General features: G+C 48.0%; 1 protein-coding gene across 3 annotated transcripts in view; it reads left to right on the top strand.

The window, feature by feature from the left end:
* The window catches only part of Gatad2a (GATA zinc finger domain containing 2A), a 90,965-nt gene that overhangs the window by 24,520 nt on the left and 39,709 nt on the right, over nucleotides 1-26,736 (top strand). Inside the window, exons 1-2 of one of the 3 annotated variants that reach the window (XM_038325863.1) lie at nucleotides 613-741; nucleotides 22,229-22,330. The gene's annotated coding sequence lies outside the window, so the exon portion shown is untranslated. Of the gene's footprint in view, nucleotides 1-612; nucleotides 742-22,228; nucleotides 22,331-22,422; nucleotides 22,442-26,736 lie in introns of those variants that run through there. The other 2 variants (XM_038325864.1, XM_038325865.1) reach the window with 2 other exon arrangements.

The raw sequence follows: 26,736 nt of genomic DNA, 5'->3' as shown, positions 1-26,736 counted from the left end.
ATGGGTGACTGGAGGGGGACAGCGGTCCTCCGTGTCTGGAGGTGGGTAGGCTCGGTAGGTAGATTGTTTCTTCTAAGAACTGTCCGCGGCTATGGGGAGGGAACTACTCAGCGGAGCGCACCCTTCCCCAGGAGGTCAATACCGAAGTTTCTGAGGGAGCCTTGCGAGGCTCCGGGCGCGTGTTGTTTTAGAACGTCAGAGGTGGCCGCACAGGGCCTGGGCGAGGTCAGTGTGAGTCAGCCCTGGGCGCGGCAGCGCCGTGCTCGCCAAGCTGACCATGGCCCGGGGGGCGCGTTCGAGTGGAAAACCCGGCAGACCGCTCTGAGTCGGGGGATCTGCGGGGCCGGGAGGGCGGCGCTTCCGGGGAGACCCACCTGACTCCGCCCCTGAACCACGCCCACAATGCGCCACGCCCACAAGAACCCCTCCCCTCACAGGGCCCCGCCCATCTGGGCGCGGGCGGGCGGCGTCGCCTTTAAGAGCTCCCCGGTGTTTTGGGGGCCGCGGGCCGGGCGCGCTGACCTGGTGCGCATGTCCCGGGCGGTGACGCCGGCGCCGGGCTCCATGTGTGCGGCCGAGGGGCGCATTATCTGGCCGGCGGCGCGGGCGGGCGGAGTGGCGGAGCGAGCGCCGCGGGCCCGGGTGGCCCCTCAGGCGCAGCGAGCACGCGCGGCTGGCGCCCCCCGCCCCCCGCTCTGTGGACACGCGCGCTGCCCCCCGACCCGGTCGGCGCGCGGCCCGGTAAGTTCCCAGCAAACTTGGCCAGGCGGGGCGGGGGCGCGGGAAAGTGGGAGCTCGTTCGCATACGGCGAGCTGCGCTACGGTTCGCTTCGCTCGCGCCGCGGGAAAGTTCCCCGCCGCCCGCGCACGTGGGTCTGGGGGCCGGGGTCCCGGGAAGTGGCCGTGCCGCCTCGCTGCCTCCTGAGCTTTTCGGGCTGGGAGGCCGTACCGGCGAGGGCGGCGGGAGCGCAGCACGTGGGCGAGTGGCGTGGGGCGAGAGTCCACGCAAAGGTTGGGGGTCCCGGCTAGCGGCGGCGTTGAATCCGGCAGAGGCGGCGGCGGCGGCGGCGACGACGAAAGATCCCATGTCAGAATAAGAGTCCCCGCGCGCCCACGCCTGCAGGGCTGCCCCCCCCTCCTCCCCGCCCCGTCCTGCTTGGGCTCGCGCCCTTCCTGCTTGACCCTGGGGAGCCATGGGACCTTTTTCCCCCTTGGTTCCTGGCTTCCTCATGGCCCTCCACTTTAAATTTGCCTCCGGGGCTACGAGGTGGCTCTATTAATTTCTTTTTTTTCCTTCCACCTGGAACGGGTTGGCATCAGTGACTAGACAGCAGCAGCTGGCCTTTTAAAGGGATTAATGCCAAGAATCGGAATTGATCACTTCAACAAGGAAAGGCTTCTGGGCAGGCCGCAGCCGCAGCCGGACACCGATATGGGTCTGTGCTCACTGAGACCCAGAAATGAATGGGGATCTCTTATTAGGACCTGTACGGCAGCCTGGGGTGCGTGTTTCCTCCCTGTCCCCTGTTGTTTAGCAGAGGCTGCAAGTTCTATGTACCTGATCCACTGCAGGTAGTTCACCCTTATCTTGAGGCTTTGGATTCTTTAGCACAAAGTCCAGGTGAGTCTCCAGAGCCTTCAATTTTCTTTACAGCGTTTACTCCTTTTTGCATACTTAGAGTACACAGTGCTCCCCACATCCCTGTTAATGTGTGTGTCCATTCACAAAATGACACCTGGTTGTGGACAGAACCCTGTATGCTGAGCCTCAATTTTGTTCTGGTCTCATCCTGCCCTTCAGAGATTACAACTTTTTTTTTTTTTTTTTTTTTTTTTTAAGCAGCGTTATACCACAGCACTGTTTGAATACCCTCCAGCCTGTAGCTAAGACCTGGCCCTCAGATATGAGAACCTACTGCGTACAAGCACCGAGTTTCCTTTGCAAGTATAGGAAGTACCAAAAATGATCCCTCTGATGAAGGGTGTATGATACCTACTTTCCAGTTGAGGAGTTGCGGCTTCTGAAGGCCCTGCTGTGTTGTGTCCTGTCACTCTCTATGTCCCCCCCCATGGGTGGGCAAAGATGGGGCTTGTGGTTCCTCGCAGCGTTAGAGTTGGGGAGTGCTGCTATTTCCAGTCTGCTTGTAAGAATCCCTCCAGCTCTAGAGCATGAGGCAAGCTCCTTGTACCTCTGCATGGAGGCAGCGTAATCTGGTGACAAGAACACCATGCCAGCCTTGCTGTATCTCTGGAGAATGGAATCCAGCTGGCCTTTGAGGGGCACAGCTACCAGGCTGTTGCTGCAGACTCAGAGTTCTCTAGAGGAAATAGTTAAGTGTGGGAATTTTGAGAGCAGTTTCCTAGGCTTTCTTCACTCACTATCATCCACTTCTCATTCTTCATCTGCTCCCTAAAATTCTGAAGCATCTAAAAAAGTATTATTATGTATTTGCATTCATGACTGTATGGAGTCAGAGGACCACCATGTGGGTTCCAGAGAAAGAGCTTAGGTGGTCATACTTGAGGACAAGTATCCGTGCCAGCTGACCCTCTGTTCTTTCAAGGGTTGCCTTTAGCCTTGGAAGCAGTGGAGTTCAGGAAATGGGAGCATTGTGCATTGCTGATTGATCACTATGCCCTGTTAGTTCCACTCTGATGACTTCTTTAGTGTCATGACATATCTATTAATGTGTCATTTGGCATATCCTGCGATGAAGCATATTGTGTTCCATGATTATTATTAATTTGGTTTCGAGATAGGGTTTCTCTGTGTAACAGTCCTGACTGTCCTGGAACTCGCTTTGTAGACCAGGCTGACCTCAGACTCAATGAGATTGGCCTGCCTCTGCCTCCCAAGTGCTGGGATTAAAGGGGTGCGCCGCCACCACCTGGCTAACGGAGCATATTGTGATGGTGACGATTGTGTGCAGTGTTTGGGTCCGAAGCCTCCTCAGGAAGCTTTCTGGAAGCTGTTGTGTGTGTGATTGACACCCCCTCCCTCCAGGAAGGAGCTATTTTATGTTGGTTCGGTTTTGTTTCTTTTTGAGACAGGGTCTTACTCTAGCTAAGGCTGGCCTCAAACTTGCTATAATTGTCATCCCTTATTTGAGTAATAAAGCACATTGTTAAGACTTAGATGCTCATTTCTCCAGTAGCTGTCAGACTTGTTCTGCATCATTTATCCTGTGAATTTCTGACATTGCAAGTAGTGATTTGCAGATTGATTTACTTACTCAGTGCATATCTGTGTGCATACTGTGCCTTTGGCTCTGTCCTAGGAATCCCTTCTCAAAGAGGTACAGTGAGATTAGTGGACTAAGAAAACTTAGAGGTGACAGAGGGAGAAGGGCTGTATGACCTTGTGGGACCTTTCCCTTTTGGGGCCACAGGATAAGTAGGGGTTGAGTACATCAAAAGAAAAATGGAGTTTCTGGATGGAGAGTGTTTGAACTGAGGCAGACTGGAATTGTTCAGTGTGTATTGATCATGTGTGTGGGCCCTCCGCTGTCCAATCCATCCTGTGGACAGGCTTGGCAGGCTGGCAGCTGGGATTTCCCCTGAGAGCAGTTGGGACTCATCAAAGGGGGCAGACAGAGCCCAAGCCAAGACCTCTCCAGGTCTGAACAGACAACTGAAAGGAAGTGGGTGGGAAAGCAGCAACTTCACTCAGCAGTGTTAGCATTGTCTGTTTCTTGTGGAGAAAATTAAGATCTTAACTTGAGAAGTCTTGGTTTTCAGCCCTTCCAGAGAGTTGGGCCTCAGCCTGGACTCCAGTTTTCTGTCCCTCACAGGAGCAGCAGGGCTGTTTTCTCTGCCCTCATCAGTGTAGAGAGCTGGGAAGATTATGGAACAGGTTGTAGTGCAGTGTTGGAGCAGCACGGTTTGGGGTTCCCTCCTAAGAACAAGAAGAGCAAGTTGTCAGTGCCCGTGTGAGACTGAGTGTGCTTTCTGCTTAGCATGGGTGCTGCTTCAGGAAAGAAGAGTGCCATTCTGCTGGGCCCTGGAAGACTCCTGCCAATGTGATCCAGGACTTTTTAGTCAGAAGAATGTTGGGCTCAGTCCCCTCCCTCTTCCCCTCTTGGAGCTTTCCAGGCTGTATTTGTGACCTCTTTTTGTCTGATGAAAATGTAGGTTAGTCTTTTAGAAGACAAAGAAATTTGTTTTAATAGAATACCCATAGGTAGCCTCAGGATGGGACTGGGAGCCTTCAGGTTGCCCAGCTAGGGCCTCTTGCCACTCTGTGGGCTGCACTAGCCTTTCTCTATTCATTTTCAAAGAAGCACTTGTTTGCCAGGTGAGCTCCTGAGGGACTTCTATTATATTCCGTTCTAGTTTCAGTTCAGGGGTTCTTCGTATGAAAGGTCTGGTTATGCCTATGTCAGAGCCCAGAGCACCCATCTGGGCTTGGATGTGGGGAAATAGAGAAAAGTTCCTAGCAGGTCGAGGTGGAAGTTGTGGAGGTTTGGGGTTGTAGGACTCTGGAGGCTTCTTGTCCTCAAAGATAGCGAAGTGCTAGGAGGAGCTGTGACTGGGGAGAGGGCAAAGGCCATTTGTTTGAAGGATTTGGATTTGTTGGCAACTCTTTTTTTTTCTTCCCCTTAGAGACAGGGTTTCTCTATAGCTTTGGTGCCTGTCCTGGAACTAGCTCTTGTAGACCAGGCTGGCCTTGAACTCACAGAGATCCACCTGCCTCTGCTTCCCAAGTGCTGGGATTAAAGGCGTGTGCCCCCACCGCCTGGCTGTTGGCAACTCTTCTAGACCCCCACTTGGCTAGTTTGATTTTTCTGTTCCTGTAGTCTACATGAGGTGGTGCTTTTGAGTGCCTTAGACTATTGGGTGGCCCAACTTAGCCTGTTCTGCCTGGGTATGAGCCCCGCCTTCTTGCTAGTGACTGGCTGCTGCTGAACCGCCCTTTGGTCTCCTTTTCTGGAAAAGGGGAGGCACTTTCTATCTGCTTAGGGAGGTTGTGTTGGGAGTTAGTGAGATAAGGAATGCTCACAATCTCTTCATGCCTGGGGTGTGTGCGTGGGCTTCAGCACAGTGGAGTGCAGTTAGGGATGCCAGGCCATGGTGCACTCGTGTATGGAGCACCTTCACCCTGGAGCAGATCATCAGTATCTGTGTGCCCTGTGGGATCACACCTCAACTTTGTGTGACAGCCTGGCCTCATGTTCCATCCAGATGAAGGAGGCAAAGTCCAACACTTTGAGGAGGTGCTTGGGAGTGTCACCTTCTGGGCTGTTCTCTGAAGAACTCCCCCACCTTTCTCACTTTGTTTTCTCTGCTAGTCACAGGCCTCTCTGACAACCCAACACCAGGTTGGCTCTGTCCTTCTCATAGAGCCCAACACCTCAGCTTCAGGGTAGCTTCTCTAGCTATTACTGGGTAGATCTGCCGTGGGTCCTACTCAGTTGTGTTTGTCATAGTGTAGCCACTGGTGTGTTGCAGGGTATGTACATAGTGATTCCCAGGAGCACTAGGGCCCCTTGTTTTTGTTTTTGTTTTTTAGAATCTCTTCTAGAAAACAGCTCTCCAGGTAGCTCTTCAGCCTCCCTGAGTAGATATAACTGTCTGTCATTGCTTAGTTTAACCGTTTTTCATCTTGGGTGGCCTACCTGACCACAGAGCTTCAGCTTATTCATCTGTGGGCAAGGGATTTTGTCTTTCTAGGATGACTAAGGAAAGTGGGAAGTGTCAGCAGTTGGGGGTCTCCCCTCTTCTCACCTTGGAGCCAAAACCTCTCTAGTGAATCACTCAGATTCAGCAGCTGGGTCTCCCTCTCCCACTTTTTTTGAGGAGGTGTGGAGGGAAACAGGGCTTCCTTGTGTAGCCCTGGCTGGCCTGGCCTAGAACTTATTATATAGACCAGGCTGGCCTCTTAATTTACAGAGATCTGTCTGAATCTGCCTCCCAAGGAGTACACTACCATGTGACTGGGTTTTCTTTATGGCAGAATCCCTCCTTAAGCCAAGGGTTTGGAGGTTTGTTTAGATTTATTTTATTTGTGTTTTGAGTGTTTTGCCTTCATGTATGTTTGGGTACCATGTGCATGCCTGGTGCCTGTGGAGGCCAGAAGAGAACTGTGAGTTACAGGTGAGCCACCATGTGGATGCTAGGAACAGAACCTGGGTCCTCTGCAAAGCAGCCAGTGCTCTTAATTTTTGAGCCATTTCCAGTCTTGAGTATAGGGGGTTTGGGGAACAGGATTCTCATCTGTTTGTTGGTCATGCTATCCTGAAAGAAAGGAACACGTGTGCTTTCTGACCTACCCCAGCACTGCCCCAGACACAGCTTCTGTAGCACATGGCCTTCGAATTGGTACTTCAGCTCGTGAGCTGGGCTCAGTTCTACATTTCTGTCCTTCGAATTTCTAGGTATGGGTTTTGTGCTAGTGATATAGAGATATAGTTTCTTGTGTGCTTGTCTTCATTTGTGTCCACAGATGAAACATTTTTTTTTCCCAGCCACTTTTGGAGTTTTGACTAGGAAAACATGACATCAAAAAGTATGTGTGTTTGTGTGTGTATATGTACACAGCTGTTCTGTGTGCGCATCCTCTACCTTGTCTCTTTGAGAGAGTCTCTCTCTCCCTGAGCCTAGAGCTCACTTATTTTAAGCTTGATTGGCATCCAGCAAGGCACAGCACTGGGGTAGGCAAGAGGCAGTGATGTTCTTGTTATGGTGCTGGGAACTGAGCTCAGGTTTTTATGTCTGAGCAGCAGGTCCTTTTACCTTTTAAGCCACTTATTTAGTCCTGATTTTTGACTGTAGCCCAGGCTGGACTTGAACTTGTGGTGGTCCTCCTGCCTCTGCTTCCTGAAGGTTGGGATCACAGGTATGTGCCATGAGTGTTTAGCCAAACCAAATTGTCTAAGAATTGGATTGAATGGGTTGAGTCACTTAGGCCTGTGGCATACTTGGCTTGGGTGTCGTTGACTGGATGCTTGAGGTTTTCTGCAATGTCTCATCTTGTGCTTCACTCAGCTTGTGAGTAAGTCGAATCCTGTAAGTGGTGGGGTTTCCTTCCTCAGGGGATTCTTGAGCCCTAGGGGTTTCTCCTATGCCAATTGATTGGAGCACCATCCCTGTTGTGCTTGCCTTTTTCTTAACGTGCTTGGTAGATGAACTGATACTTCCTGCTACTCCCCCCCCAGGACAGTTGGCATGTATGTTTGAGGCACTGTATAGCTCTGGCTGCCTAGAACTTGATATATTAACCAGGCTGGCCATGAACTCATAGAGATTTATCTACCTCTGTCTCCTAAGTGCTGGAATTAAAGGAGTGCGTTGCTGTGTCCAAAAGGAGATTATTTTTCAAAAATTGATATTCTTATTTTTGTTTGCATAAATGTCTGTATATTTGGTACCTGCAGAAGCAGTAGGGTGTGAGATCCCCTGGAATTTGAGTTGTAGATGGTCATGAGCCACCATGTGGGTGCAGGGAACTGAATCAGAGTTCTGTGCAAGAGAAGCCAGTTCTTGGGCTGGAGAGATGGCTCAGAGATTAAGAGCATTCTCTGCTCTTCCAGAGGTCCTGAGTTCAATTCCCAGCAACCACATGGTGGCTCGTGGCCATCTGTGGTGAGGTCTGGTGCCCTCTTCTGGCATACAAGCATAGATGGAAGGAATGTTGTGTACATAATAAATAAATAAATCTTTAAAAAAAAAAAAAAGAGCAGCCAGTTCTTTTAACCACTGAGCCATCCCCAGCCTGTTTTTGTTTTTGCAGTGAAATTTTGTGCACTCTTTCTCCTGTCCACCTATGGCAGTAGTTCCTGGTGTGACTCCTCAGGAAGAGGTGGGAGCTCGACCTCAGTAGCGGGTGGTATTTCCTGAACCGTTATATTTAGTTTCGATTTTTGAGATAGGGTCTTCCTATGTACTCCTCACTGTTCTTGGAACTCTATAGAGCAGGCTGGCCTTGAATTCACAGAGATTCACCTGTCTGTGTTCTTAGTGCTGGGGTTAAAAGGTGTGCATTACCACATTCAGCTGTTGATTATTGTGTATGCGTGACTTTAATTGTCGGCATGTCTGCATGTCTCTTTCCACCTTTAACTGGGTCCCAGAGAATAGACTTCAGTTGCCAGGCCTGTAGCACTTAAGTACTTTTACTATGTTTAGCCATCTTGCTGGCCATTTTGAAATTTTTTTTTGGTATTAAATCCTGAGTGTGGATGGCAGTGGGATCATGTTTATTAGTCTGCTGCATTAGAAATGGAGCAGTCAGACTGAGGGTGCCGCTTCATGGCAGTAGCATGCTTGAGGCCCTGGGCCTAGCCGCGATAAAATAAAGAGTACCTTTTGGGGGCTGAGGGGGTAGCTCAGTGGGTAGAGCAGGTGTGAGGCTCTGAATTTGGATGCCTAGAACCCCTAAGTAAGGCTGGACACAGAGCCCACACCTGTAATCCTGTTATTCCTACAGAGATGGAAGTGGGTATAGGGGAATCCTGGGAGGCTCAAAGGTTAGCTAGCCTAGTGTACATAGCAGTGAACGCTTGGACAGGACACTGACTCCAGGTGGACAATGAGGACTTAGACCTAAGGTTGTCCCTTACTTCCACACATGCAGTTTGGCATGTACACTGGTATTGGCACACATGAACATGTATACACATCATACATAAACAGAGACAGGGAGAGAGATTTTAAAAAGTAATTTATTGGGCAACAGACAGTTGTAGCATCCCCTGTGGACTTTCCTCTGTGCTCTGCAGAACTCCACACTTCAGTATGAGTTAGGAAATTTTGTGTTACAAACTGGAAATTAAGACCCCAAAAGATCTAGACTTCCCACCACTTACTTGCAGTAGGAAGGAGAATCTGGTTGGTCTGTCTGTCTGGCCTGGCGTGTCTTTTACTTTAGGTTTGATAGGGTTAGGTTTGTTTATATAGGTCCACTGGCTAGTTTCCTCTCTCCTGGCCTTGTCTGCTTTTGAGCCTGAGGTCATTGTTGGTGTCTGCTTAGAGGACAGGACACTGGGAGGAAGTGATGCAGGGCTGCTTCAGGAATCTCAGGACTTCCTGCCCCAGAAATCCAGTGGGTGATGGTTTAAAGCTTAAGAAGCACTTCCCTGTCTCATTAGGAAAGTAACTGCACCTAACTGCAGGGACACTTGAGGTCCAGAATTGGCCCTGGTAATGGGGAGCAGCAAGCAGAGCACCTGTCAGCCCCACAGCAGGCAGCTCTGACAATGCCCAAGCCAGTTCATGGAGAGGCAAGATTGGCACATCCTGCTAAGGGCGATGCTGGTAGAGGGCTCAGTGTCCTGCACTCTTGATCCATGCTGGAGTTACTACCCCAGTCAAATCAGGTTGCCCCTCTTGCATGGCCTTTATGCCTGAAAAAGACTACTCCTGTTAATGGGGTGCTCCTCACAGTGTCATAGGAGAGATAAAGTTGAGGAGGCTCCAGGGGTCCTATGGAAGCCAGGCTCTTGGATTTGGGATTGACTTTTGTGATGCTAGAGTGTTTGGGGAGTGTGAGTGCAGGTTTTCTCTCCAGAGATAGAGACAGCAACCAGGACAGGTGGACCGAGAGAAGGAACTTCTGGAATGAGTGGCCTAGAGGCTGCTTATTGGCAATGATGGGAGCTTCTATATGTTACCATGACTTACTGCAGAAGCAGCAAGGAGACTGAACTGCTTGTGGGCACCACTTTGCCGTTTTAAAGGGTTTTTTTGTTTTGTTGTGTTTGTTTGCTTTTTGAGACAGGGTTTCTCTGTGTAACAGCCCTGGTTGTCCAGGAACTCACTCTGTAGACCTCACACTCACAAAGATCCACCTGCTTCTGCCTCCTGAGGGTTGGGATTAAAGGCGTGCGCCACCACCGCCCGGCTTAAAAGTTATTTTTTATTGGGGGTATGGAAGGAACCCAAGACCTTGTACATGTTAGGCAAGAACACTCCCACCCCTTTTGAGCTGTTTTAAGTTTATGCAGAGGCTGGGGATAGAGTACTTAGCTAGCACACATGAGCCCTGAGGTTCAACATGACAAAAAGAAAAAAAAAAAAAACAAAATTCGTAGCCTAAGCTACTGTTGCAGTTCTGGAGCACAGTGCAGCTCAGGCTTCTGTCACCGCACTGTGGAGTGGACAGAGCTGGCAGGCTGGGGTTGATGACAGGAACACAGATGTGACCAGGTGGCCCCAGTTCCTGCCCAGCTGAGTTTTTAGGCTATTGGGTCACTTTTGAGCACTTACACAGGAAACCTGAAGTGTACCTGCACAGGACTGTGTGCTTATGTGAGGGAAGCCTGGGAGGGGAAGATGGTTGACAACCAGATTGGTGTTCCCATGGCCTTGGGCTTGTCTGCCTGAATAAAAAGTGGGACAGGTACCTGAGACACAGTGGGCAGATGGTGGTGGTTAGCTGGGTCTGTTCTTAACAGCTGTTAGGAGGCTCCTACAGGCTCTGCCTCTGCTGCGCCCTGGAATCCTGTGATAGGTAAGATGGCCTTTGAGTGCCCTAAGATAGGAAGGACAGTGGGAGTCTGTTTGGGGTGGCAGTTGGGTAGGGAACTATCTGGAAGATAGTACAGATCCCAATATTGGGTCCTGAAAAATGGGAGCACAGAATTGGTAGTTAGGCAGAGGTGGAGGGACCTGGGTCCTGGATAGGCTAGATGTGAGTGAGATAACCCATAGCTCTGGGTGGCCTTCTTTTTGCTTTGTTGCCCTGGTGGACATGTGGTGAGACCACGAGACCATCTGCACCCTTGTGTGCTCAGGGTATGACCCTACAGAAGGTGTGTTTGGAGTCTAGTCTGTATTCTGCACTCCTCCCCAGATAATAGTGCTTTGTGCAAGGTGAGAGTGTGGGGATAGTTAGGATAAAAAGTAATGGCAGGCCCCTTGCACGTGCAGGAGCAACCTGCTGTTTTTCTGTCAAACAGTAGGAGGGACAGGTGAATGCAGATTAGAAGGACCCAGACCTTACTTTAGCTGGTAAAAGAACTTTATAGAAATTCCAGAATATAGGAAGAGGCTTGTGTATGATACTTGAGCCCTGAGAGCTGGTTGGGAGCTCACGTGTTCTAGATTCTGAGGCTGTTCAAGCTTGGAGGATTTTAATTTTTATTTCTGTAATTTCATTTTTGAGACAGGTCTCATGTAGCCTAAACTAACCTGGGATCGCTATGTAGTCAGAGCTAGCCTTGAACTCCAGATGACAGGTGTTGCATTACCACATCTGACCTGGCTTCCCCCCCATCTATATCTTTTTCGTTTTTCTTCTATTTTTTTGAGCTGTATATTTTTTTCTTCTCCCCTCCCACCCTCTCTGTTCCCCTTCTACCTCCTGCTATGGTCCCCATGCTCCCAGTTAATTTACTCAGGGGATCTTGTCTTTTTCTACTTCCCATGTAGATTAGATCCATGTCTCTCTTAGGGTCCTCTGGCTTTCTATTTTTGAGACAGGGTTTCATAATAGCCCTAGCTGGGCTCAGACTCAGGGTCATCCTGCTTTAGCCCTCCATGGTGTTTTGAGTTTTGGAGCCTTTTCCAGAAAGACCCAGGGAAGGGGCTAGTATGACTTGTCAGGTCAAGATACTTGCTGCCAAATCTGGCAGCCTGAATTCCATGCCTAGGACACCCATGGTGGAAGAAGAGAAATGTCACCTGTAAGTTGTTCTCTGACCTGCACATGTGAGCTGTGACATGCACAACACACCTCATTGCTGGGGGAGGGGAAAGAAGTGGAACTAGAGATAGGCTCAGCAGCTAAGAGCACTGGCTTTTCTTCCAGTACACACACATGAGCTGGAGAGATGATTCAGAGGGGGAAGCACTTGCTAAGCAAACATGAGGCCCGAGTTTGAATCTGCAGCAGGAGCAATGTCTGTAATCCTAGCATTCAGTATAGGGTTCTGAGATGGAGACGGAAAAGGTTCCTAGTGTGTACAGCCAGCTAGCCTGCCATAAGCCCTGAGGTGGAAGATGAGGCTAATGCCATTTCAGACCTTCACGTGGGGGTCATGATAGCTTCCTAATGGTGGGTGGGAATTGGTGGTACCTCCTGAGTGTGGTGGCTCTGGTTATGGGGATCAAAGGATATTTATTGGACATGAGAAGACCAACTCTTAAGTGTTTCCAAAGCTACCAGCAGGCAGATCTGTTACTTGTCACTATTTTGGGTTGCCAGCCTGGTAGGTCCTTGAGGATAGAACTAAAGATTCTTTGGGTATACAGTACTGTCTAGTTAGCTGCTTACTGGCACCAAATCCTGGGAATGTGGAGGGGCTAAGTACCTTCATTTCTCCAGAGGAGGGGGTTAAAGGGAATAATCTTACTCTAGACTGCAGATCTTCCTGTGACCATTTCTTTAGCCTTTTTTTTTTTTTTTTTTTAATTAAGCTTTTGTGGGACAGTTTGGTAGCTCAGTAGGTAAAGGTACTTACTGCCACATTTTATACCTGGGTCCCACACAGTTGTTCTGTAATCTCCACATGTATGTCCACCCCCCCCACCCCCCCAAGACCACACAGAAAGAAAATGAATGGGGTCCCAGACACCTGGATGGGTGGCTCAGAGGTTACGGGCACTGACTATTCTTTTTTGTTTGTTTCGAGACAGGGTTTCTTTAGCGTTGGAGCCTGTCTTGGAACTCAGTCGGTAGACCAGGCAGGCCTTGAACTCACAGAGATCTGCCTGTCTCTGCTTCCCAAGGGCTGCCTTATAGGGAACTGGCTACTCTTACAGACCACCTGGGTTTGATTTCCAGCACACACACATGTGGCTCATAACCACCTGAACTCTACTTTCAGGGGATCTGATGTCTCTCTGGCATCTCTGGGCACCAAACACACATGTGGCACAGACGTACAAGGAAAACACCATACACGTAAAATACAATAAAAAATAAACATGCGATGGGAGAGAAACAGACGGATCTTTGTGAGTTTGAAGTTAGCCTGATCTATTAATAGTTTCAGGCCTGCTGGGGTTGTCTTGAAAATAGATCAATAAATTACTTTTAAGTAAAGATATGTGTGGGGTAGTTTGTGCATGCACATGGAGGCCAGTGATCATTGTCTTTTTAAATTCTGCCTCATCTTAAAATTTTCTGGCTGGGTGTGAAGGCACTCGCCTTTGATCCTAGCATTCATAAGGCAGAGGCAGGCAGATCTCAGTGAGTTCCAGGACAGCTAGGGCTACATTGTGAGACTCTGCCTTAAAAACAAAACCTTTAAATTATATATTTGTGTGAGTGAATGTGCATGTGTGCACTGTTACATTTGCACACATGAAAAGTTAGATGACAACTTGCAGAAATTGGTTCTCCTTCTACCGTGCAGGTTACAGGACTTAAGTGATCTCCTTCCATCATGCAGGTTACAGGGCTTAAATTCAGGGTGACAGACTTGACTGGTTAGTGCCTTTGATTCGGAGTCATCTTGTGGGCCTCACCTTTGAGACAGGTTTGCTTGCTGAACCTGTAGCTCCACTGACTTGACTGACTGCTGGCTAGTGAGTGAGCCTCAAGGAGCCTTCCAGTCTCCACCTCCCCAGTGCTGGGTTAACCAGCACCTCACCTGGTTCCCTGTGGTTGCTGGGGATCGAATTGTTGACTGATTTGTTCACTGACTAAGCCATTCATTGTAGGTCCTCCCTCCCTTTTCAGTCTGTCTCAGCCTCTCAGGTTATCAACTGTGCATGTCTGACTTGAACTGGTTTTACCTCTTGAGTGCTTTAGTTAAGGGCCTGTGTCATTACATCCAGCTTCCTTCCTTCTCTTTCTCTTTCTTTTGATAGAGGCTTAAGTAGCCCTGATTGGCCTTGAACTCTTGAGACAGTCATCCTATTTTAGCCTCCCAGGTATGCACCATTGTACATGGCTTTATTTTTTATCATTTTTGTTTTGTTTTGAGACAGGGTTTCTCTGTGTGACTTTGGAACCTGTTCTGGAACTCTCTCTGTAGACCAGGCTGGTCTTGAACTCACAGAGATCCTCCTGCCTCTGCCTCCCCGAGTGCTGTGCCACCACTGCTCAGTGACTTAATTTATTTTTAATTTGAGAGAGGGTCTGGAGAGAGTGGCTTAGCAACAGCCATGGCTGTTCTTGGCAGAAGACCTGGGTTTGATTCTAGCATCCACATACATGGTGGCCCACAACCAAAGTCCTAGATGATCTGAGTGATGCCCTCTTTTGACCTCAGGGCACCAGCCACACACATGGCATACAGGCAAGAAAAGCATCCATAAAATAGTAAAACTTTAAGACTAGGTTTTATTCTATTTCAGGCTGTACCTCTGAACTTGTGCAGGTCTCTGATGAGTGCTGCAGTGACAGGTAGCATCACCATGCCTGGCTTTTGCTCTGAACCAAGGTGCTTAGGTCACCAGCCACAAACTTTCCTGGGTCTTTTTTCTGCCATGCATTCTGGGAATGACAGTTGATGTTGGAGCTTGTCTGGGATGTGATCTGATAGGAAGGAGGTCCTAGGCTCCCCATTGCACTGTGATATCCCTGTGCTTTAGTGGTTCTGGAGGATTCAATGACACAAGTAGCTCAACTTTGAAATCATGTGATGTGGCTCAGATACCACCGGCATATGCTGATTCCCACTTAGGAGCTGCCTGGAATAAAAATTGCAGGTAGAAGGCAGTGGTGGTGCCAGAGCCTAGGGCAAGGACAAGCACTACAGTGGTTTCACTTTACAAGTTCTGTGTAGTGTTGGTGTTTTACTACTTTTTTATGTTTTTAGACTTCATGATCATGTGTGGTCATGGAGTTCAGAGGTCATCTTTCAGGAGTTGTGGGTCATGGAGATTGAACTCAGGTTCAAAGCTTAGCAGCCTTTGCTGAGCCTTCTCACTGGCCCATATAAACATTTTTTAATGCTGTTGAACTGTACACTTAAAAATGATCAAAATAAGCCTGGCTTGGTTATGAGATGAAGCAGGACAACCTCCATACTGTTTCCAAAGCAGGGCAATTTAAGATAAGAATTTTACCTTATGTGCATTTACTGTCAAAAAATGTGACCTCAGAAATAACCCATAACTATGAGAATATGGATCTGTCTTTCAGTGTTAGTTTAGGAAGAGACTATGACATACACATTGGGGGCCCGGCTTGTGTCAGCTGCTAGGGTATTTTAAAAAATGCATATGGGGCCGGGCGGTGGTGGCGCACGCCTTTAATCCCAGCACTCGGGAGGCAGAGGCAGGTGGATCTCTGAGTTCGAGGCCAGCCTGGTCTACAAGAGCTAGTTCCAGGACAGGCTCTAGAAACTACAGGGAAACCCTGTCTCGAAAAACAAAACAAAACAAAAAAAAATGCATATGGGTATAGAAGGTTTATTGTGACATCATCTAGGATGTAGAGTGTTGGAGCACAGAAATTCCTTGGGGTTTCTTTAGCTCCTGGAGGAGAAGGAACTGGATACGCTTCCTCTAGCTTGGTGGAGTGACCCTAGAGCTCCTGAAACCACTAGGGAATATTGGGGAGTGTCTGAGCTCTCTCAGCTGCTTTGCTTTGGGTGGGGGGGATCTCAGGTATTCATCCTTTTCTCCTGTAGCTACTTGTCATTGTGTCTGATAGCTGGACATATGACACACACTGGTGTTACTTTGTAGAGGGCAGCCAGGGGAAATCTGTTCCACATTTCAGACTGAGTCCTCAGTGACCTCAGCAAGTGGCCCTTGAACAGCACACACCAGCAGGACATCCTGTAATTTAGCTCTCTGCCCACAACAGTTCCCTGGAGGCGGTGTTAGCTTCCATAGGGCCAGAACTTATTCTCAAGGTTGCTCCCTTCTTCCAGTTGCCCAGTGGGACTCTCCTGGGTTTCTTTTGACTGGTTATCTGTCTAGGGTTTTCAGGTCCCCTCCTCCAGCAGCTGGTAGAACCCTGGGAAACTTGCCATTTTTGGTGTTGCAGTGTTGGGAAGGAGCTTCAGGACTCAACAGGCAGCCACTCTCCAGGAACTTTCTGTGTCCTGTTGTCTGGAAGCTTCTAGAGCCCTAAGCCTGTGGGTGCTTCCGGAGCCTTGTGACAGAGGCATAGTTGTTGGCACTATTGGTACTGGGGACCCATTAGCCTCCTGCCTTTCTCTTTCCCTTCTTACCCAGGGTCTGAGTGGGTAGCTGACTTATCACTAGCCAGCATGCAATCCTCCTCCATGACATGGACACTTTGGAGATCCTAAGGACTTTTTGAGAGCTATGTGCCAGGAAAGGGGGTAGAAAAAAGGAGTTAGTTATCTAGGGTGCAGGGCAGTTACAGATTCCTGGCAGAGAAGCCATTTATTTCCTCTTTTTCGTCACACTTCTTTTAGGTGTCTTTGACAAGCTTTTCACATACCGAGCATCTCAGTGCTGAGCACTTCAGACCTTTCTGAGGCTCAGACACCCTGGGCTCTGACCATTAAGCATGCAGGTCTCTGCAGTTCTCACCTGCTGCTTGAACATTGGGAAGAACATCCACGTCCAGATGGGAGCTGAGACGTTTTGAGGAATGGCTTTAATCACAGTTGCTAAAGTAAGAAGTAGTGGTTTTCCTGTGGAGGTCCTGCCTGGAGCTGGGGCCTGCCACTTGGTCTGCAGCACAGTCCTGAGGGGGCTCCAGGAGGGAGGCAAACTCTCAGAGGGCTGTAGGTCATGGAGAGCCTTTGAACCTTCAGAATGGCTAATAGGGAAGGAAGGGTATGATGAAGGTTCCTGCTTCTGGATCCATGAGATGACTTTTGGAAGTTCAGGGTGGGATGCTGTACAGTAAGAAGGTATGGGTGCTGGTTAGGGTCTCAGTAGGGACTACTTGCCTAGTATGCAAAGCACAGTCTCTAGTGTCCATTTCTAGCTTTGTGGGGGAAGAAAAGAAAAAGGGAGTATGTACAGTATGCCAGCCACCAGTAATGAGACAGCAATGAGTTCCCAGCAGTCACAGGGAGGAGGCTTTTCTAGACTCAAGGCTGGGCCTCTGGGACCTTCAGCTGTGAGAGAGGCTGAAGCAACAGCTGCTCTCTGGGAGGCCCAGGCTCATGCTGGGGGTTGGGGCCACATGGTTGCCTTCTAGCCTTGAATTCTAAAGAAGGACAGAGTTAGTATTTATGACTGTTTTTGCTTCAAGTGTGTAAAGGAAACATTGTGGGTGCTGACAGCATTGTAGGGGGGCAGAACATGGTCTCAACTGTGTTGCCACATTCTGATGTACCTAATCTGGCCTGGGTGTGCTGATTGGGAAGTGAGCGCTTGCTTAGAGACAGGGACTTGCATCAGAAATGGCAAGAGAGAACGCGTGGGCTTTTTTGCATGGCAGTGGCATGAGCAAAGGCTGTCTGGGTGGTGGGGAAGGGTCAGGCTTACTGGAGCTGTGATGGGATGTGTGTGAGTGTGCATGCACGCATGCGGACCACCATAAGGTACTGTGAGAGGTTGTGTGTGTGTGTGTGTGTGTGTGTGTGTGTGTGTCTGCGTGTCTGCCTGCAGGGACGTTAGGGAGGCTGTGTTGGCTCAGTGTTAGGAGAGATGATCCATCCTCTATCAAGGCCTTTGTTACTGTGGATAAGGGGAGTACTAGGTGAGCCAGCCTCAAGGTACAAACTGGCCGCTAACCCAGTGGGTGTCAGAACTTGAGATGGTGGGCAGGACTCTGTACCATTCTCATCCCTAGTGTCAGTTTAGGTTGCCAGGGGACAGTCTGTACAGCCAGTTTTCCCACTGGTTCCTTTGCTCTCCTGGGACTGTTTCTCCAAGTCTCTAGTCTGCCTAGTCCAACATGCCCCTGCTCTCTGGGGACATGGGTAATGAGGTTTTGTTCCCTGGGGAGAGCAGGTACCGCTCAGGTTCCCTGGGGGTGCTTTGTGCTGTTGTGACTTGGGCCCCTCTCCCCCTTTCCTGAGAAGCTCCACAGTGCTTAGTGATAGTTGAGGTGAGGTTTTCTTATTACTGTTTGAGACAATATTTCTGGCTTTACTCTGTCATGTGTCATCACTGCTATGCTCTGTCATTATAGGCAGACACAGCCAGAGGGAGCATTGGTTGTGGCTGTGTCCCAGGAAACTATTTGCTTGAATGTGGGTAGTACGCAATAGGGTACTGACCCCCAATTTGGAAATTGAATGCGGACTGGAGCAGAACTCAGTGACAGACCACATACTTAAGTGTGTATATTGCCAGTACTCTGGAGCTCTGAGTTCAAGGACATCTGTGGGGGGGCTATATTAAGAATTACGAAGCTAGACTGGTGGCACACGCCTTTAACCTCAGCACTTGGGAGGCAGAGGCAGGTGGATGTTCAAGGCTAGCCTGCTCTACAGAACAAGTTCCAAGACAGCAAGTACCACACAGAGAAACCATGTCTCAAAAAACAAAACAAGACAAAACAAAACAGGAATTATGATTCTGTCTAGCTGGGTGTGGTGGTATATATTTTAATTCTAGCACTTGAGAGGCCATGGCAGGTTGATCTCTGAATTCCAGGAGAGCCTAGTCTATATAGCAATAGGGCATACATAGTGAGACTTTGTCTGAGAGAGTGTGTGTGTTGTGTGTTTGTCTTGTCTCAAAAAAAGAAAAGGGAAGACTGAATCTTTGTCTTGAGCTAATCCTTCTCCGCCTGCCAGCACCATCGTGCCTCCTTTGGTGCTCCACTAATGCCTGCCTTGGTTTTCCTCTTCTGGTGTTAAGAGTTCTACTTTTTGATGATTTGGTGATGTGGTTGCTATGATCATTTGCACAGAGGGTCCAGGTGAGTCTTGTAAAGATACTTGGTTTGTGCAGGGCAATTGAACTCGGGCTGGGAGGGGCAGAGACAGGAGCAGTGAGAAGTGCTGGGTTCTTGGGTCTGTCAGAATAACATGGGGGCCAAAGTGTTTGGGTGTAGACTGTTGAGGTGTCAGTGAGGTCAAGTTGTGGGCAGCGAGTAGAGGGGTACACTCATGCAGGGCCAGACTCAAAAGTTTAATACAATCAGCCCTTCCCTATCAAGTGCCAGTGCCTCCAGAGACATCTCCTGTGTTGGCCATGAATGGTCTCCAGACAGACCTAGGGGGCTCTTGCTTCTGCCTTCGTCCTGGAGTTAAAAGGGAGCATCCTCCAGGCCTTGCCCCAAAAGATCAAATGACAACATAAGATGGGGCAGCCACAGTGCCAAGGCTTGATTTCATGTGCATGACCGTGGCTCCCATGGCTGTCTTTCTGTCAAGTGTGGTTTTTCTCCAGTTAGGACATGAGTTTAGGGTGAGTTTTGGGAGTGTGTGTGTGAGTTGGAGGACCCAGGTGCAGGGTTAAAGCTAGCCTTTCTTTCTTTCTTTCTTTCTTTCTTTCTTTCTTTCTTTCTTTCTTTCTTTCTTTCTTCATTCATTTATCAGGGGAGGTGAAGCGTCTCTTTTAAAGTGAGATTATAGGAGTATGCCACTATGCCCAGCTTCTTTATAGGGTGCGGGTCCTCACGTATGTGTGATAAGCACTTATGCCATAGCCATGTGCCCATGGAGGTTTCTGATGGCGAATGCATTATATTTGTAGGCCAGTTGGAAAGAGAATTTGTACTACTGCTATGAATAAGGGATCCCTTTTTCTTTGTTTTATTTACTTTAGTGATGGAGCCCAGGCCCCACACATGCTAGGTAAACTCTCTGCTAGAGCCTACACCCCAGCTCTGTTTTCATTTTGTTTGTTTGTTTATTTCAGACAAAAATCTCAGTCTTGTCCTAGAGGCAAGCCATTTTCTTGCCTCAGTCTCAGGTGACTGCAGTTTTTTTCTTGTACAACTTGTTTCTCATCCCGTTTTAAACAAATTCTGTTGTGACTTTAACTTCTGACCGATTGATGTGACTTTGTATGCTAATGGCCCCATGACTCACTGTGGTCAGGGTCCTACTAAATTAGACAAAATCGAGAACATCCAAACAGGGGTTGACAAGGTAGCTGAGCAAGAAAGTGTGTTTACTACTACCTGACTACTTAACCTAAATATAATTCCTAGAACCTACATGGTGGAAGGAATGAGCCAGCTCTCAAAAGTTGCCCTCTGACCTCTGTATGCAGTTTCACTGCTACCTCTCCTGGGTGTGGGACCATAAGCTGGAGGTGTGGACCGTGCTACTGACGGGAGAGACATGATCAGGCCATATATTGCTAGCCTGGGAACAAGTTGAGACTCAAAACTGAAAGGTGACTTCTGTAGAATCTATTGCTTTTGTTCCATGGTAAAGTTGGAAACCTCTCAGGGTGGGATCTGTCTGTGCTGGCTTTGATTCTGAGCACCAGAGACAGGTGCTTGGGGAGCTATGCTAGTGTTTCCTGTCCCTGGCAGAGACAGGCAAGTGAGGGTTAACAGCATTGGTTGGATTTCCCAGCCTGAACTGAGCCAAAAAGTCAGGCCCTGGTAGTGAGCACATGGGAGGGGCCTTGTGCTCCTTGATATGCAAAGGTCTCTCTGCATTCACTCCTGGCTTTACTAGGCAAGTTTTCCTGTGAGAGTATTCATTACACTCAGGAGCCACAAATTACCGGAACTAGTTTAGGAGTAAAGGTTTCTATGGGTGTGCATTAATTCCAGTACTTGAGAGTAAGAAACAGGCAGATCTGAGTTGGAGGTCAGTGTGGCCTACAGAGTGAGTTCCAGGCCAGCCAGGGCAACACAGAGAAACCTTGTTGATGCGTTTATCTAATTATTCTTTAACAATAAGAGCTCAGGAGTGAGATCTCAGGATAAGAACTTGAATGAACACAGAACTGGCAAAAAAAAAAAAAAAAAGCTACCAGTGATACCTGGATCCTGTGTGACTCCCCTCCAACCTTCCCACCCCCCGCCATCCAAAAGGGTCTGAGATCCTGTCTTAACCCTGCCTTACTATTTCCTGTGTCTGCTTGTCCTTAATTCTCCAAAACCTCTATGGTTAATTTTGGTCTGTTAGTAGCTAGCTCCGTCCCCTTGATTGAAAGTAAATTTTATTGGCAGTCTTGGTGTCAGAATACGATCAAAATATCACACCCTGTCTTGAAAAACCAAAAGGAATAAAAGGTTTTGGTTGGGTGTGATAGGGCAAGCTTTTAATCTCAGAGCTCAAGCAGAGACAGGCAGATCTCTTGTTCTAGGTCAGCCAGAATTACATGATGAGACCATGTATTACAAACCCCAAACTAACTAGATAGAAAACGTTTCTCTTTTTAAAAATGTGTCGAGTGTTTTATTTACATGTATATATACCATGTGTGTGTCTGATACCCACGGAGGCCAGAAGAAGGTGTTTGATCTGTTGAAACTGGATTTACAAAAAGTTGTGAGCTGCCATGTGGGTGCTGGGAACCTAACCCTGGTCGTCTATAAGAGTGGCCAGTGCTCTTAACTGCTGAGCCATTTCTTAAGTTAAAAAAAAATTACCAGTTTATTAGAATGTCCTCCGACAGTCTTATGGATCCCCCCAAAAGAGAACAGAGGTGGTATGGATACTCGGCAAGCCACATGCATAAAATCCTGGAAGTGGGACCCAGTCTGATACCATAGACTCTCTGGGGCCTGTCATGGAACCACTCTCCTTTGGTCTTGAACTTTAGCTACAAGTCTCATCTGCAAGGTAGGCAGTCTCTTCTCCCCTGGACACTTGTTGATCCCTGAGGTTGAAGGTAAGCTGCCTCAGTCCAGGGGTGAGTGTGGCAGTCCTCGGAACTTGTGCACTCTTCTTCCTCAGGGACAAGCCTATACTTCTGCAGGGATGGTGTTTTAGAGAGGGAACCTGGCTGATCTGGGATCTGGGCTGGTTTCCTGAGTATCAGATGCATAAGGTTCCTACTTTATAAAGTGGGGTCTGCCCTCAGGTTATCCTCACTGGTCAGCACCCAGCCTGATCTTAATGTTCTGTGACTCCCGGCTTTCTGTGAGGATAGAGCCCCTGAATCACTTACTGTGTATTCTGGGTGTTAGTGGGAATAATCTGTTGGCATGATGATGATGATGATGATGATGATTATGATGATTGAATGCTTCAAAGACAGGTCTGGGATGTTGATCACAGGTTACTCCCTAGTTGTTTGCTAGGCCTTAGAAATCGATTTCTTTGTTTGGCCTCTGTTGTAGAAGGCTGCAGTGGCATACTGCACTATTCCTGTGACTGAAGGCATTTTCTTCTAGTGTCGGGCTGGAGACAGAACCAGAACACAGGGCCTTCCTCACATTTGGCAGACTCTACCACTGAACCACACCTTTCACTGGAAACATTTGAACTTTTCCAGGTTTCCAACCCTTCTTTAAAACTCAGAGTTTTTCTGTCTTTTGGTTTAGGTTGGCCTGCACATTGAGCCAGCACGTCCACACAAGTTGCCTTTTGACAGAGCTATGGCCATGGCTGCATAGTAGGACCAGCACCCCGGACCCTGAGGCCAGGTGAGTGCTGGGGACTCCTGTCTATGGAATGAAAAGCTGGCTCAGGCAACCTCCACATACCTAATGGAGCCCTGCTTGGGAAGAGAAGGCAAGTCGTACCTATGGGATCAGGTATGACCCTTGAACCTCATTGGTCACCTGCTCAAAGGCCTAAAGAAGGGGGACCAGAGGCTAACCTTTGACCTCCAGCTGTTTCTCCTTCTAAATGGCTAGAATTGTATTTTAGTCACTGCCCACCACTTATGTGGAAACTTGAGCTCTGCAGAGCATAGAAGTGACAGAGTGCCACACGGGAGGAGGGATTTCTGTTACCATCAAGACCTGGCAGCGACACCTTAGCTCAGGGTCTTGTACCTGTATAAGAAGGAGGAATTGAATGATATCCTAGAAGTAGGGAGCCTCAAAACATCCTAGGACAACTCCCTTCTTTTTATACGGTAGCATGCAGCTCAAAATAGGCAGGAGTCTTGTTAAAATAGGCAGGCTCATCTCCATCCAATGGCATCTGGTTGGCTACTGTGTGAGGCTCAACTGCTCTGACATCCCTTCTGTGCTAGACACAAGGTGTGACAGTGTTAGGGTTAGGGGCTTGTTGTTTCATTTTTAATTTTTATTCTCAGATTATTTTATGTGCTTGAGTGTTATGCCTGCATTGTCTGTGTAGCACTTGTGTGTCTGGTAGGTAGGTACCTGAGCAGGTTAGAAGAGGTAACAGGTCTCCTGGAACTGGAGTCAGGAAGACTGAACCACCATGTGGGTGTTGAGATTTGAATCTGGGCCTTCTGCAAATGCAGAAAGTGCTCTTAACCTTTGAGCCATCTCTCCAATCCTGTATTTTGTTTTTAGGACAGGGTCTCACCATGTAGCCCAGGCTAGCCCCGAACTCACCTTGATCTTTTGCCTCAGACTCCCAAGTGCTCAGATTACAGGTGTGTACCCACTAGCTCTGGCTTATTTCTTGAGAGACTGGTATTTTTTTTTTTGTTTGTTTGTTTTACTTTAATGTATCCCCAGATGAACTCCAGGTAGTCCTCCTGCCTCTGCCTCCCAAGTGCTGGTATTGTAGGTTTTAGTTTATAGTTTATGAGGTGTGTCCTTATTTAATAGTAGGCCTTTTATTGCTGCTGGGGTCTTTTGATTCCTGCTTGGCAGTGGACTAGGCACCCCCTGCCTTTTACCAAGGTATGTACAGAGTGTATCTGCACCCCCAGCAGGTCCTTCTGTCTGTTCAGAGTCATGAACCAGGTGTTTGTCCTTGAATCTCTTGGTGGGGGGGGGTCCTGCCTGTTTGGTAGGTGATGCTCATTCTTGTGCTGGGTATTACAGACCCTGAGTAAAGGGCAGGCAGCTTTAGAGAAGAATGAACTCTTGGGAGTTCAAGGGCAGCCTGTTCTACAGAGGTAGTTTCAGATAGTCAGGGCTACAAAGAGAAAAGTCTGCTTCAATCCCATGCGTGTCGTCTCCCCCCCCCCCCCCCCCAGAGAAAAGAAAAACAGATGCTTCCTGAGAAAATAGTGCAGATGATGGCCTTGGCCACAGCTAAGGAGAACCGTGCATGTTGCAGAGTCCCTGGAGTGTCTGGAAAACACCCACCTGTGAGCACTGACTGCTTCTGGGGAGGGGATTAGGCTCTAACTGCACCACAGAACTACTGTATGTTTACCCTAGAACCATTTCCCCAAACTGCCCTGTGGGTGGTTAGAAAGGATTGTGATAGGAGAGGTGGGGCGAAGGAGGTGGGAAATGGCCCTGTGTTCTGTGTGACAGTTTCTGGGAGGAGACAAAGAAAAAAGTAGAAGCAAGATAATAGTAGCTGGAACCTCCCTTGAGCATGAGCTCCTGGGTTCTGTCTTTAGTCCTACACAAAGCACAGCATGAATCCATTTCCCTAAAGGAAAGGTCTGCATGCGTTTGCTCTTTATCAGTGAAAAAAAGTCACTATTTCATGTGCATGATATGAGTGTGGTTGCAAGGCATATGCATACTGTAGAGGGTGACTGTCAGGTGTTGTTTTCTCCTGTATTTTTATACCAGATGACAGTTTTACAAAGCTGATTTTTGGAGACAAGCTTTTGGTTTCAGGGTAAAAATGTGTATTTCTTTCCCTGTCAGATACTATAGAAGAAACAAATGTCTCTAAGGATCAAAAGAGAAGTGTAGAACTTGAGTCAAACTTGAGATCACTGAATTCTGAATCTGCATTAGGAACATGGCAGTTTTGCCAGAAGGACCTACAGCAGTGCTCACATCAGGTGGAATGGATGGTTGTTAGCTAGATGTGGTGGTAGAGTGCTGGCTTTGTGAGATCCTGGCTTCATCCCTAGGACACAAAACAAGAAACACAATTTATGGTGAGCCAGGTGCCAGATCTCAGCTCCTTGAAGGCTGAAGCAGGAGGGCCATTTTGGGCCAGGAAGTCTTGTCTAGGCTGTGCAGCAGAGTGAGACCCTGACTCTAAATAAAGAAATTAAAAAGCCGGATATAGTGGCGCACACCCTTAATCATAGCACTTGGGAGGCAGAGACAGGCGGATCTCTGTGAGTTCGAGGCCAGCCTGATCTACAGAGTTGAGTTCCAGGACAGCCAGGGCTACACAGAGAAACCCTGTTTTGAACCTCCCCCCAAAAAATAAGCAGTTAAAAGCGTGAAATGTTTCCAAGTTCTTATCGGTGTTCAAAGAAAAGGAAGCTGATCAATCCTTAGTCTGGGGAGCCAGTGTGGTTTCACACGTGGAAATGAGGCAACAGTACCCAGCTTCTCTAGACTGAACTTATTAACACCAGGAGGCAAGGGGAGACCCACCAGTATGGACCACAGAACCTGTGTCTCTGTGGGCTAGGGATTTTTTTCTTCTTTTCTTTTTTTTTTTTTTTTGGTGTAATTTTTCAGTATATACCAGACTAGTCTCAAACTTGGGGTTCTCTGGCCATGGACTGTGTCATCATGGCACCACTACTACTTTGTGGGTGTGCTTGAAGTTTTCCATAACTGAAAGCTTAGGGCCAGCAAGATGGTTTAGTAGGTAAAACCATTTCACCATCCCTGGGGTCTAGTCTTCATCATGAGCCTGGGGTCCATCTCCTCGACTATCACAGTGTCCATCTATGGGCTGTGAATTCCTGAATCTTACGCTTCAGCCTCAAACTGGACTTTAGTATATTGTGAGAGTATCTTCAGTGTCTTTCAGAACTAATTCTTTGATTTTCAAATTGTTAGTCTTAAGGAGACTATGTCTCATAAATACATAGCATAAAATGATAGGAGTATGTTTAAGGCTATTTCAGACATTGTTGGAATTCAGTTCTGATCCCAATACAAAAATTCATGTAATGATTTTTATAAAATTTAAACCAACAATTCAAATACCAGGATTTTTGTTGTTTTTACTGTTTGTGTTTTCTTTTAAGCCAAGGAGGTCCCAGTAAGTATTGTTAGTGGGCCTAAAACTCACTGTATAGAGTTCAGGCTGGCCTCAAACTCTAGGTTTTTTTTCAAGACAGTGTTTCTCTGTAGTTCTGGCTGTCGTGGAACTCACTTTGTAGACCAGGATGGTCTTGAACTTGGAGAGGCCTGCCTCTGCCTTCTGAGTGTTGGGATTAAAGGCGTGTGCCACCATAGTTTGGCTTTTTTTTTTTTTTTTTTTTTTTTTGAGACAGGATCTGCAGAAGACCACAGCCACCCCCACCCCGCTCCCAGCGTGGGTGGTCAAGAGTATGTTGTCCCATGCATGTTCTACAGGTGGCACTCCCATATATTGGCACTTTTACTGGGACAGGCTCATAATCCCATTTGTGTAGTAAACTGCTGTGGCTTTTTGGGTTCTCCTGAGAACTGCCATGGCTGACATGGTGACTTCGGACTCTGGAGCTGTACTTATTAAGCATCTTTACTTAAGAACCGGCTTGTGTTTTTGTTTTTGTTTTTTTGTTTTGTTTTGTTTTTTTTGTTTTTTTGTTTTTCGAGACAGAGTTTCTCTGTAGCTTTGGAGCCTGTCCTGGAACTAGCTCTTGTAGACCAGGCTGGTTTCGAACTCACAGAGATCCGCCTGCCTCTGCCTCCCGAGTGCTGGGATTAAAGGTGTGCACCACCGCCGCCCGGCCCGGCTTGTGTTTTTGATCACCAGGCCCAGACAGCTGCAGCCCTTGGAGTTGAGACCCTCCAAAAACAAAACAAACAATAACCACTCAGGTAATAGCACGTAAGAAAAATTGACATTGTCACTATTTTAAAGTGTAATATCTGGTGGCATTACTATATTCACAGTATTGTGTATTTCTTCCCAATTCCAGAACATTTTATTTTTTTATATGTATGTGCCCGCACGTCCTGTGTGGGTGGGTGTTCAAGGTCAGAAAAGGGCAGCTCCCTGGAGCTGGAGTTAGCAGACATTGGGAGCTGTCTATTAG

Source organism: Arvicola amphibius, chromosome 4, assembly GCF_903992535.2.
Source record: "Arvicola amphibius chromosome 4, mArvAmp1.2, whole genome shotgun sequence".
NCBI classification, from domain to species: domain Eukaryota; kingdom Metazoa; phylum Chordata; class Mammalia; order Rodentia; family Cricetidae; genus Arvicola; species Arvicola amphibius.
Note: the sequence above shows the minus strand (reverse complement) of the source record. Positions and strands in the feature narration are given on the sequence as shown.